This window comes from Lissotriton vulgaris, chromosome 7, assembly GCF_964263255.1.
Source record: "Lissotriton vulgaris chromosome 7, aLisVul1.2, whole genome shotgun sequence".
Taxonomy (NCBI): Eukaryota; Metazoa; Chordata; class Amphibia; order Caudata; family Salamandridae; genus Lissotriton; species Lissotriton vulgaris.
The window spans coordinates 857,245,744-857,257,784 of NC_141695.1; positions in this window are offsets into that span (position 1 = coordinate 857,245,744).

The window sequence follows — 12,041 nt, forward strand, 5'->3', positions numbered from 1 at the left end:
AGCTGTCCTGGTGCTGCTAGATTTATCGGCAGCTTTTGATACCATCTCTCATGAAATTTTGGTCGAGCGTCTGACTGGGAGTGGACTAGGGGGCATGGCACTGGACTGGCTAAAGAGCTTTCTTTTGGATCGAACCCAATGTGTCACCATGGGAGATTTTCGATCCAAGGAGACCAGGATTACTAAGGGGGTGCTACAGGGCTCTTGTTTGAGCCCTACATTATTTAACATCTATGTGGCCCCCCTGGCAAATATCCTGAGAGCCTTTGGTTTTCGTCCAGTATCATATGCTGACGATACCCAGCTGCTCTTTCCCTTTGACCATCTAACTCCAGAGGTATTACATTCTTTCTCTGAGGGGATGAGAGCAGTTTCCCAATGGATGTCTTTGAACATGCTGCAGTGCAATGTTTCAAAGACAGAGGTTATGCTTTTCGGTGAGGCTAAAATCTGCTGGGCTCCTGACTGGCGGCCATTAGATCTTGGCCCAGTCCCTGAGCCTAAGCAGATAGTTAAGAATCTAGGGGTCCGCCTGGAACAAGAACTCAGCCTGAAGCAGCATGTTACCAACCTTGTTGGGTCTTGTTTTCGGACCATAGGATTGCTGCGCAGAGTTTTTCCACTGCTTCCAGACACCATTAGAAAGACCCTGGTCCAGGCGCTGGTTATTAGTCGTCTCGACTATTGTAATGGCCTCCTGTTGTCAGCTAATGAGGAGGATCTGGACAGGTTACAGGTCGTGCAAAACACTGCAGCTAGGCTGGTAGTAAATGCCCCTCCCAGAACACCATCAAAACCACTTCTTGCCAGGCTTCATTGGCTTTCCATTCGCCAGAGAGTCATCTTTAAAATCTGTTGTACGGTGCACAAAGGACTTCATGGTTTGGGTCCCTCTTATCTGGCAGACAAGTTTGTGCCGTATGTCCCTTCCCGTGCTCTACGGTCCAGTGACCAACTGCTTCTTACGATTCCTAGGATCAAGCGGGCAAGGCAAGGGGGTAAGGCTCTGTCGGTAAGGGGACCGAAGATATGGAATGGCCTTCCTCTCCAGCTTAGGCAGCTTGAAAACCATCTGGCCTTTAGGAAAAAGCTGAAGACGTTCTTGTTCCAGGCCTTAACCGTATAGTCTAGAATTAGAGTGCAGTCATGTAATTCGATCTCCTGCAGATCTTGGCAGTCATATAGCGCGGAGATACTCCCTAGGGAGTCTATTCTAGCGCTTTACAAACACGCTAAATAAATAAATAAATACAAGGAACTGCCCTGGACTGGATCCACTTGTTCCTCACCGGAAGAAGTCAAAAGATCAGACTACCGTCCTCCCTCTCCGCCCCCACCGACATCACCTGCAAAGTATCACAGAGGTCATCTCGCAGACATCGTATTACAACACAGCCTCAACATTGTATCCTACGCCAACAACACCCAGCTTATCCTCTTCCTCACCAAAGACCCAACCACAGCTAAACTTAATTTCCAGAGAGGAATGCAAGAAGTGTCAGTCTGGATGACCAACACCTACCTAAAACTCAACGGCGAGAAAACAGAAGTCCTTGTCCTTCGAACCACCCCATCAGCATGAGACAACGCCTGGTGGCTCACCACCCTAAGAAGCCCACCTACCCCCTCAGACCATGCCAAGAACCTCGGCATCATACTCGACTCATCACTCACCATGAACCGACAGGTCAACGCTGTCACCTCCAGATGCTTCAACACTATCCGCATTCTCCAAAAAACCTTCAAATGGATCCCCCTGAATCGAGGAAAACAGTCACCCACACACTCTTCACCAGCAAACTCAAATTTGACAACGCACTCTAGGCCAGCATCAACAATTACCTACTCTACAAACTGCAAACAGTACAGAACACCCCGGCCAGACTCGCCCTATACATCCCCCAGCACATATACATCAGCAAACACCTATGGCGACTCCAACGGCTCCCTATGGAGAAGAGGGTCACTTTCAAAATCCTCACCCACACCTACAAGTGCCTGCACAACACCGGACCCAAATACTTCAATGACAGAATAAACTTCCACGTGTCCAAAAGAAACCTGCGAAACACCGTGGATCCACAGAGCCAGATCAGGAGGTAGATTATTCTCTCACATCGCAGCCAAGACCTGGAACGAGCTACCGGCAGACATCAGACACGTCCCCTCCCTGAACACCTTCAGTCTGACCCTCAAAACCTGGCTCTTCAGCTGAACGGAGCGGCATACCCCCCTCCCCAGCGCCTTGAGACCCTCACGGGTGAGTAGCGCGCTGACAATCCCCCTGATTGATTCATAGACATTGATATTACCAGCATTAATTAATGCAGACAAGGTTTTTAATTCTTTTAACCCAATTCCCCATAAATAATGTTTCAACAATTGAAGACAAAGTATTAACTATAGAGCACAACTGCAGGTAAGTCAAATGACCTTGTTGTCAGAAAAATTTTAATAAATGCGGCACCATGCAATAAACAAAATTGAATGAGCAATCATCTGAACACAAAAGGCAAGAAACACAAATAGTCTTGATTGTGTTGATGCAAAGTCTGTAGTGTTGATGAAGACAGTTGACACATGCTTCGTCGTGTAGATGACTTTTTCAAGGCTGTTGACAGAAATGATAAATCCAACACTAAATATCACATAGTAAATAAAGGATTGCGTAAGATCATGCCTTCATGTTGGTTCACAAAAGAAAGAATAATGTAGTGTTATTACAAGACCAGCTTCAAGAAAGACTGAACATTATTTAAAAGAAACACCACAATAAGACTCAGAGTGCAAATAGGAAAGGTACCCGTTCAAAACTGCCAAATATTATTAAAAAAAAGACCCTGGAGAACTCTTGTGGTTACAGATTAGCACCTGTATTTTTACCCAACTCAATGGTACTTACTTTATCAAAATCGGAAGAATGAAAGGCTGAGCGAACCTGTGATCTTGAGGTTAAACACAAATTCTTGTGTGGGTGCATTAGTCCACTAAGGTATCTTAGAGAGGTTTTAAGGCATGGGCAAAGTGGGCAATTGCCCAGTGCACCACGTTCCAAGGTGCTCCTAGGAAAGTGAACTATCTCCCGTCTATGTCCCCATCTCCTCTTTTACTGTACTATTCCATATTGTTTACCATCTTGGGATTTGAGTTTGCAGAAAATGGGCAATAAATTACAAAATTGTTACAGCGAGAGTCACCCTATAATACGTGTTGCCCCGGACCCCTCAAAATGCTTAATATGACACTGAGCCATCTGACGCTGCCAATTGATGCTAGTAGAAAGTTACAGCATAAATATACACTATTTTGCACTAATACAGCAAGGAAATTTGGCTATGTAGCATTGTCAAAAAAACACCAAAAACAGGACATATTTTATATGCTAAAACATTCATTGTACTTACATGAGTCATTTTGTCGGGCTTGACAATGCAGCTCTCGCTAGACTTTATATGATCAACTCAAAGCAATCCTTAAGAAGAGAGACATTCTTGTCTCCACCCACATGATAACTATGTGGAGTACAGCCTTAGTTTTTGTACTTTCACTAAAAATGAGTGCTTGTAGTGCACTTTTTGTCTTTGAGATAACTTATGTTCATACTGCAGGACTAAGTTGGCGATGGTATCCAACCACAATCAACCCTTTTGGCCTGATATATTTATTACAAAGAGTTATGACAAAGGAGGTAAAATTGACTTACATAGGGGCCAATTATGATTGCGGTTTTTCCGCATCCTCCGGGCCGGCGGAAGCTACCACCGGCCAGGAGGATGCGGAAAAACCGCTGCGGAGCCTCCAAAGACCCACCGCCATATTAGGATCGCTGGTGGGTCTTGAATTCTGTCCGCCGCTTTTCTGCCGCGGTCGCAGTACGACTGCAGTGGAAAAGCCCTAATATGGTGGAGGTGTCCGTGGAAAAGCATACAGACTTTCACTTTGGGGGCCTGTTGAGGGCCCCCTGGGTGAAGGGGGGTGGGGGGTGCACATGGGGGGTACCTATGGTACCCCCTGCATTTGCGTGCACAAAGCAGCAGGCACTGCGCAGTGACTGCCGCTTTGTGCATGCAAATGCGATGCATGCATTTTTAGCCTTGCGGCGGGTGCAGCTTGAAGCTGCACCCACCGCAATGTTAAAGATAGAGGATGTGACCGCCACCCTGGCAGTCACATCCTAATCTGATCGGAGGGAACGCCGCAGCCCCTGCGGACGTTCCCTCCTCCTCAGGGGTCACGGACGGACTCAAGTCTGTCCGCGATCATAATCGGCCCCTTAGTTCGAAAAGCACATGTTAAAGTCAATAGGCATTTAACGTTAGATTGCTCTTACACTGTTTTAAAGCCTGTAAACAAGTATTTTAATGTATGACATCTCTCAGATTACTATTGTAGGCAAAGGTTTTGGCATTGGTTACCCCCGTCTGACAAACCCAGTCCACAACATGGGTAAAAAAGAGACACAATAAAGTTTAAAATATTTATTTTAATGACGTGCTCTAAGATGCAGTATTTTTGCGAGCATAAGCAGGCATATGATTAAAAATAATACTTTCAGCATTTTTACAATTCCATAAAACACAAAAGGAGAAATCATATTATGATGATGGTGGGAACAGGTTCTATAGCGCCTTGTCTTCCACCCTCCCTAGCTAGGAATTATGGGCCCGATGTAGGTAGCCAAATACCGGTCGGTAACGGCCGAAAATACTGAATTTCGGCCGTTACCGACCGGTATTTGGAGAATGAGATGTAGGTGTCAAAAATATTCCAAATCAGTAAATATGAGTCGGTAAAATACCGATTCTGAATTTACAGACTCAGGGCCCGATTCACAGAACGAATTTAAGACTCAATCCTAAACTTTCTACTGTTTTGATATTCACAGATTGCACTTACTACTTTTGGTATTCACAAAATGAACTTATACTTTTGGCATTCACAGAATGCACTTACTACTTTTGGCATTCACAGAATGCACTTACTACTTTTGGTATTCACAGAATGAATTTACTCATTTCGGTATTCACAGAAGTTAGGACTACTAACTTTAGGACTCCTAAAGACCTTCTGTGAATACCGAAAGTCTTAAAATTAGGATATTTCTCAATTTAGTAGTAGTAAAGTTAGGACTCCTAACTTTAGGACTCCTAAATGCCTTCTGTGAATACCGAAAGGCCTAAAATTACGATTTTTCTCAATTTAGTAGTAGTAAAGTTAGGACTACTAACTTTAGGACTCCTAAATGCCTTCTGTGAATACCGAAAGGCCTAAAATTACGATTTTTCTCAATTTAGTAGTAGTAAAGTTAGGACTACTAACTTTAGGACTCCTAAATGCCTTCTGTGAATACCGCAAGTCTTAAAATTAGGATTTTTCTCAATTTAGTAGTAGTAAAGTTAGGACTCCTAACTTTACTACTACTCAATTGAGAAAAATCCTAATTTTAAGACTTTCGGTATTCACAGAAGGCATTTAGGCGTCCTAAAGTTAGTAGTCCTAACTTTACTACTACTAAATTGAGAAAAATACTAATTTTAAGACTTTCAGTATTCACAGAAGGCATTTAGGAGTCCTAAAGTTAGGAGTCCTAACTTCTGTGAATACCAAAATGAGTAAGTTCATTCTGTGAATACCAAAAGTAGTAAGTGCATTCTGTGAATGCTAAAAGTAGTAAATCCATTCTGTGAATACCAAAAGTAGTAAGTGCAATCTGTGAATACCAAAACAGTAGTGAGTTTAGGATTGAGTCGTAAATTCATTCTGTGAATCGGGCCCCCAGTATTTACCGAATCGGAATTTACAGAATCGGAATTTACCGACTCGGAATTTACCGACTCGGTAAATAAGAATTGGCAAAAAATGGGTTTTGAGATGAAGGAGACTTCTAAAATACCGAATTTCATGAAATCTGGTATTTAAGAGTCAGTATTTACCATGGATTGAAAGCAGGTGGTAACCAGGTGCAGGCTATAAATATGGACCCAAAATGCAACCGTGTGACCAGAATGGCAGCATTCTACGTGATAGCAAGGCGGCTACGGCTACAGGAAGCAGAAGAGAGGGTCTGGCTAAGGGAGGAGCAAGTGTACAGGCAGAGGATAACACTATTTCAACTCACAGAACCAGAGATCCTGCAAAGGTACAGGCTACACCCCAAAAACCATCCAGGACTTGATCAGGGACCTGCACCCACTTTTGGAGCATCCCACCCCAAGGGCCCATGCCATCCCACCTCATGTGCAGATGCTCTGTAGCCTGCACCTGCTTGCATCTGGGAGTTACCAGGGGGTGATTGCTGTGGCAGATGGGGTGTCACAGAGCTGCCTGTCCCGTTTTTGTAGGAGGTTCCTTGACGCCATGATGCAGAAGATGCACCATTTCATCAGCTTCCCAGACACACATGTGGAACTACTCAAAACCAAGACTGACTTTTATAAAATAGCACATTTTCCACACGTGATTGGCTGTATTGATGGCACCCACATCCCAATATGCCCACCTGCTGCCACAGAGTACATTTACAGGAACAGGAAGTCAACCCACTCCATCAATGTACAGGTAATCTGTGATGCCAACAACATCATCACAGACATTGTGGCCAAGTGCCCAGGAAGTACCCACGACTCCTACATCTTTCAGAACAGTGGGATCTACACACGCCTGACAGCGGGGGAATTTGGCAAAGGACACTTGCTAGGTAAAACACTGTGACACACCCTAATAGATGTTGCCAATGCATGTGTATGTGTGCATGTGTGCATGTGAGTAATGGCTTTCTCTTTCTCAAACAGGGGATAGTGCATATGCCGTCCGCTCATTCATCCTGACACCCTACCTCAACCCTACAACCCGTAGCCAGAGACGTTACAACCAGGCACACAAATCCACAAGGAACGTCGTGGAGCACACCTTTGGGCTCTTGAAAAGCAGGTTCCGCTGCCTCCACAAAAGTGGAGGTGCACAGCAATATTCACCTATAATCTGCTGTAAGATAATTTCAAATTGCGCAATGTTACACAACCTTGCAATGAAGAAAGGCACAGAGGTGGAATTGAGTGACTATGAGGACCATGAACATGCACTGCCTGACCCAAACACAGCAGGAGTTGCGCCACCAACAGATGGCAGACAGAGAAGAGCAGATATAATACAGAACTTTTTCTGAGTAAGTAAACACACACAGACAGGTGGAGCATTCACCCAACGTAGTTTAAAATTTTGCACTACGCAGGTACTCAAATTCAAAGATTTCCTACAAAAATGTCAGCCATGTAATAATGGTAGTCCTGTCTCACTTCCCCATTTAAATTCATGGAGAGTGGTCTGTACAAGTCATTACCGGGCACGCCTACCAGTGCCAGTTGAAAGTGGCTAGTTGTCCTCAATGGGTATTTGGGTTGTTAGGTCACCATGGCGCCTGCTTCTCCTCTGTGTGTAAACTATAGGGGGGCTTGTCATGCTGCTCCTACTGGTGCTTTCCTCACTTTCCGGTAAATCCAGAGCAGCAGTTTGTGCTGTCTGTGCATTAAGCGGCACCTCTGCAGCACTGGTCACCCTTGCAAGGCCCCTAGACACCTCATTGCTGCTGTGTGTTAGTCCCTCTTGCATGTTGATGCATCGTCTGCAGAGAAGGGAAGTGGCTGTGGCCTGGCGGTTCATAGCCTTACTTTGTTGCTGCAAATGTTGTCTGTCCTTGCGCCTTGCTAACTTGTCCTGGTCCAGTTTCCTGCACAGGAGTTGCACTGATTGTGTCATGTCCAGCACACCTGTTGCCATCTCCCTCATACCTAATGGTATGTTTTTATTCTCATCTACCAGTGCACTGATGCCCTTCCCTATGTTTCCATATGTGTATTCAGGGTCCTCATCTGGCGTTGCACAGACTGGATGGCCTTCCCCTGCATTCTTTGGATCTTAACCATGGTACCCTCCAGTCCAAAAAGACACTGGTACGCTCCACATGTTGTGCATCACTGCTACCTCTGGGCCTGCGGCGTCTGATACCTATACGGCCAGCCTCTGCACTGGACTGCTGTGTGGCAGTGCTTTCTTCCCCAGCCAAAGTTTGAGTGTCTTCACCCTCCATTTTACCAGCTGAAGTTTCCATTTCTACCAGTGGAGCAACTGCATGCCTCCTTTTTGAGGTGCAGGTGTTGTTTGCGGCAGTAACGCAGGCAGTTCAGGTGAGGACAGTAGCAGAGGGTACCCTGAACGTTCTGGGACGACTGCAGATGTTGAGACATTTCAAGGTCTTGGGATGGTGGCAGTGGTGTTTGTGCACCAGTGTCCTCTGTGACATTCTCTGCACTTGTGCCTGCCTCCTGGCTGTCATCCCTCAGTGATGCTGTGCCTTCCTCCTCCCTGGTACGCCCGCGAGTTGTCTCGCCTGTAGACATAAAAGCGTACATTAACTCTGTGCTCCTGTCTCACTGCTTCTACAATTAAATATTTTTGCACTCAAACACTATACATATTGCCTCAGCCTCATTATGACAGATATGTGTTGCCTAACTTCTTCATTGCTGTGCTGTATGACATGGTAGGTTTTTCAAAGACTACATGCCCAATGATGTATTGCTCCTGTCTAATACTACCTCTACTGCAGTGGGGTAAAGTTTGCCACATAGGGAAAGGGGAAGGTGATAGGGTGGGGGTGATTGATGTGCATGCGTCTTACCTTTTCTGGCGGCAGCTCTGGCTGAGCTGTCTGCATCTCCCAGTCCACAGGCGCTCTCTGGTTCAATGGTGGACCCCACCAACTCCTCTAGCTTAGTCAGGGGTGGTGCACGGTTTTTCCCTCCTCCAGTTTTGTTTGCCTCTTTGTGGAGCTCTGCTGTTTTCTTTTTGGTAATGCTCCTGAGGTCATACCACCTCTTTTTCAGGTCGTCTATGTCCCTTGGAGTCACTCCTATAGCATTCACCTTTGTCAGTATTTCCAGCCAAATCTTTCTTTTTGCAGATTCAGCCACAGTCAGGGACTGCTTGCCAAACAATTTCTGGTGTTCTTTAACAACCTCCTCCACAAGGACCTGCAGCTCCATGCTGCTAAATTTAAGTTTTCTCTTCCTCTCTGGATGTTCCTTTTCACTGCTGTTTGCCATTTTCACACTTTAAAAGCACAAATTAAGTTTTCCTGTGGCTCAGGGACTCTGCTCTGCTTGCTCTCCCTCTCCAGCAGCTTGTAATCACTTCCACCTGTGTGGATTTGGGCAGTTCCTGGTTGGGAGGAGGTGGGTGGTAGCACCTGATTGGCTGACTACTAAGTTTCACTTTGTTCCCTTTCAGATTCGGTATTTACCGATTCGGTATTTACCGAATCGGTATTTCCCATTCATTCCTATGGGCCAAAAGGCCCATAGGAATGAATGGGAAATACCGATTCAGTAAATACCGATTAGGTAAATACCCATTCGGTAAATACCGAATCGGTAAATACCCATTCGGTAAATTCCGGAAGACAGATACCGAATTTTACTGAATCGGTAAAAATTACCGATTTTTTACCTACATCCAAAATACTGATTCTAAAATACCGAATCGGTAAAATTCGGTATTTTAGAATCGGTACTTTTGGATTACCTACATCTAGCCCTAAGTTTTATAAAATATAGAAAGTCTCTTAGGCTTGAATAGGGGATCCCATACCTCCAAGATCAGCAGAAGTGAATCACATCAGGATCTGCAATAGCTCTCTGTCTCTCTGGAAACGGGCTTTCTTCAGAGTGTGTAAAATCATGTATACAGTGCAATATTAAAGGCGCCAGGATTTCAGCTACCTGCAGCTGCGTGCATGTTATGTCTAGCGCATGAGCCGATCAGCCTGAACAACACCTAACATTGCTATGGTAACCTTGGAGGCTCGAGCACTCACTGTGCAGACTAAGGTCGAGCTGTAGGTCTAAGAACGTTGAAAACAAGCCATTCTCATGTGAAGCGATTCAAGCAGACTAACTTACAACAACAGTTACATATAGTGTTGTGTGCAAAAGCAGCAAAAAGGTAAAATGGAGTTTAAACTTCTAATAACCCTATGCTAACATAGCAATGTACGTAAGTAAGGCCCTGCCTTCACTATAGTATAAACTCTGTAATGTTCTTATACTTGTTATGCCCTCTTAGGAGGGGTTATATATGGTTTTGATAACTTTAATTGGGCAGATATTTTTTATTTTATGCCTAAATACCTCCTGGTTTTATTATTATGATAAAGCATATGCAGAATACAGGAGGCCTGAACTGGTTATGGTGACAAGCGAATGGTAAAGGGTATAGGCTTGACTGGTTCATTGTGGAATGTTATGTCCAATGTTATAGGTCTGATCTGTTTATTATTAAAAGTTACAACAAAGCATAACGTTTGACTTATTTAGTATGAAAAGCCTACGTTAAAGTCAATAGGCCTTTCAAGGTGGATTGTTATTGCACTGTGTTAAAGTTTATTTATTAATATTTATTTATTTAAGAGTTTTATATAGCGCAGGCCAGAATCGGAGGTATTGGAGCTCTTTACATTTAATGTGAAGAAATCGAACAGATAGTATACCAGTCGTACACACAGTTAAACATTAGAACAAAATTAGTCGTCACGAGTCCAGTTCAAGGAGGGTGTACAAAGGGTCACATCGAGAGGTAGGTGGTGTGGAAACCTTCATTATCCACGTTGCCAAAAGCTGCGGTGTGCCTGATTCTCCGTTAAGGGTCAGTTGACCTTTTGGGAGAGTACGATTGAGGAAGAGGTCTTTGAGCTGACTTTTGAATTTTAAGAAGTAGGGGATGGTCCTGAAATGGACTGGAATGGAGTTCCAAATTTTGGAAGCGTTTCCAGAGAAGGAGAGTGATAGTGTCTTTTGCTCGCAAGTTTTCGAGGGAATGTGAAGTAGAGTGTTAGTACTCCTGAGGGTGCTTGTCTGGCCGGCCTTATTGAGTTTGACGGCCAGGTAGGCAGGTTACCCAGTGTGCAGAGCTTTGTGTGTGAGACAGGCAGTTCTGAAGCTGGCACGCATTTCGATTGGGAGCCATTTTAGCTCTCTGAGAGCAGGGAAGATGTGTTCATATTTCTTCACTCCGGTGATCATTCTGGCTGCTGCATTAAAAGTTTTTTTTTTTAACTTTATTTTCAGTTTTTGCATGATAAAGGAGATTAAACCAAGCAGTGCCGCCTGCAGTAATGGCAGCATTAGATCATGTGCAACAAAAAGAAAAGAAAAGAAGAAAATTGCGTCTTATACAATGGTCACAGATATGGTAGTGAGTAGGAGATACGATACAGTTAGATGTCAGGGGTTTACATTCAGTTCGCGAATCATAGGAGCTTAATAATAGAGGAAACAGAAATCACGGCAATTTACACATGGCACTTATAAAGCAATTTAGACAATAGCGGTAGGCAATGGAGTTGAACAGGTGTCTGGCATCTTGGCAGGAATTGGCATTCAACCAATACCCTCAGTTGTAATGCCAATTGACACTGGCATGTCCCGCTCAGCCCGTTTCCTATCTATGTAGTCTCGATAAGGCCCCCAAATATCTATAGGGCGGGAGGAACTGGGAATCAAGGTGGAGTACTCTTCACAATTAAAATTGCAATAAGCTAAACTACAGAGCCAGGCCTGCAGTGAGGGAGCTTTCTTGTTGCCCCATAAAAGAGCATTTTCGCTTTTAGCCAACAGAAAGCCCAGAGCTGCCAGCTTCTTGACCTTTCGGGGGACGTTTGCCACATAGCCCAACAATGCGATCTCCGGGTTGGGCACTAGTTGCATAGACAAGACTTCCCCCAGAGTGGCGTGTATTAGTACCCAATACTGGTGTATTTTTGGACAAGTCCAAGCGAGGTGGGCGAAGTCAGCAAATGGAGCCAAACATTTTGGGCAGTGATGGGGTCTATTGGGATCGATTCTATGGGAGCGGGCAGAGGTGTGATATATCCTACGAAGGAATTTAAAATGAAACAACTTGTGTCTATTGTTTAATGAGATCTCCTTGGTGGCCCTACAACACCATTCCCATTGATCGTCAGTGATAGGCCTACCCAAATCTTCCTC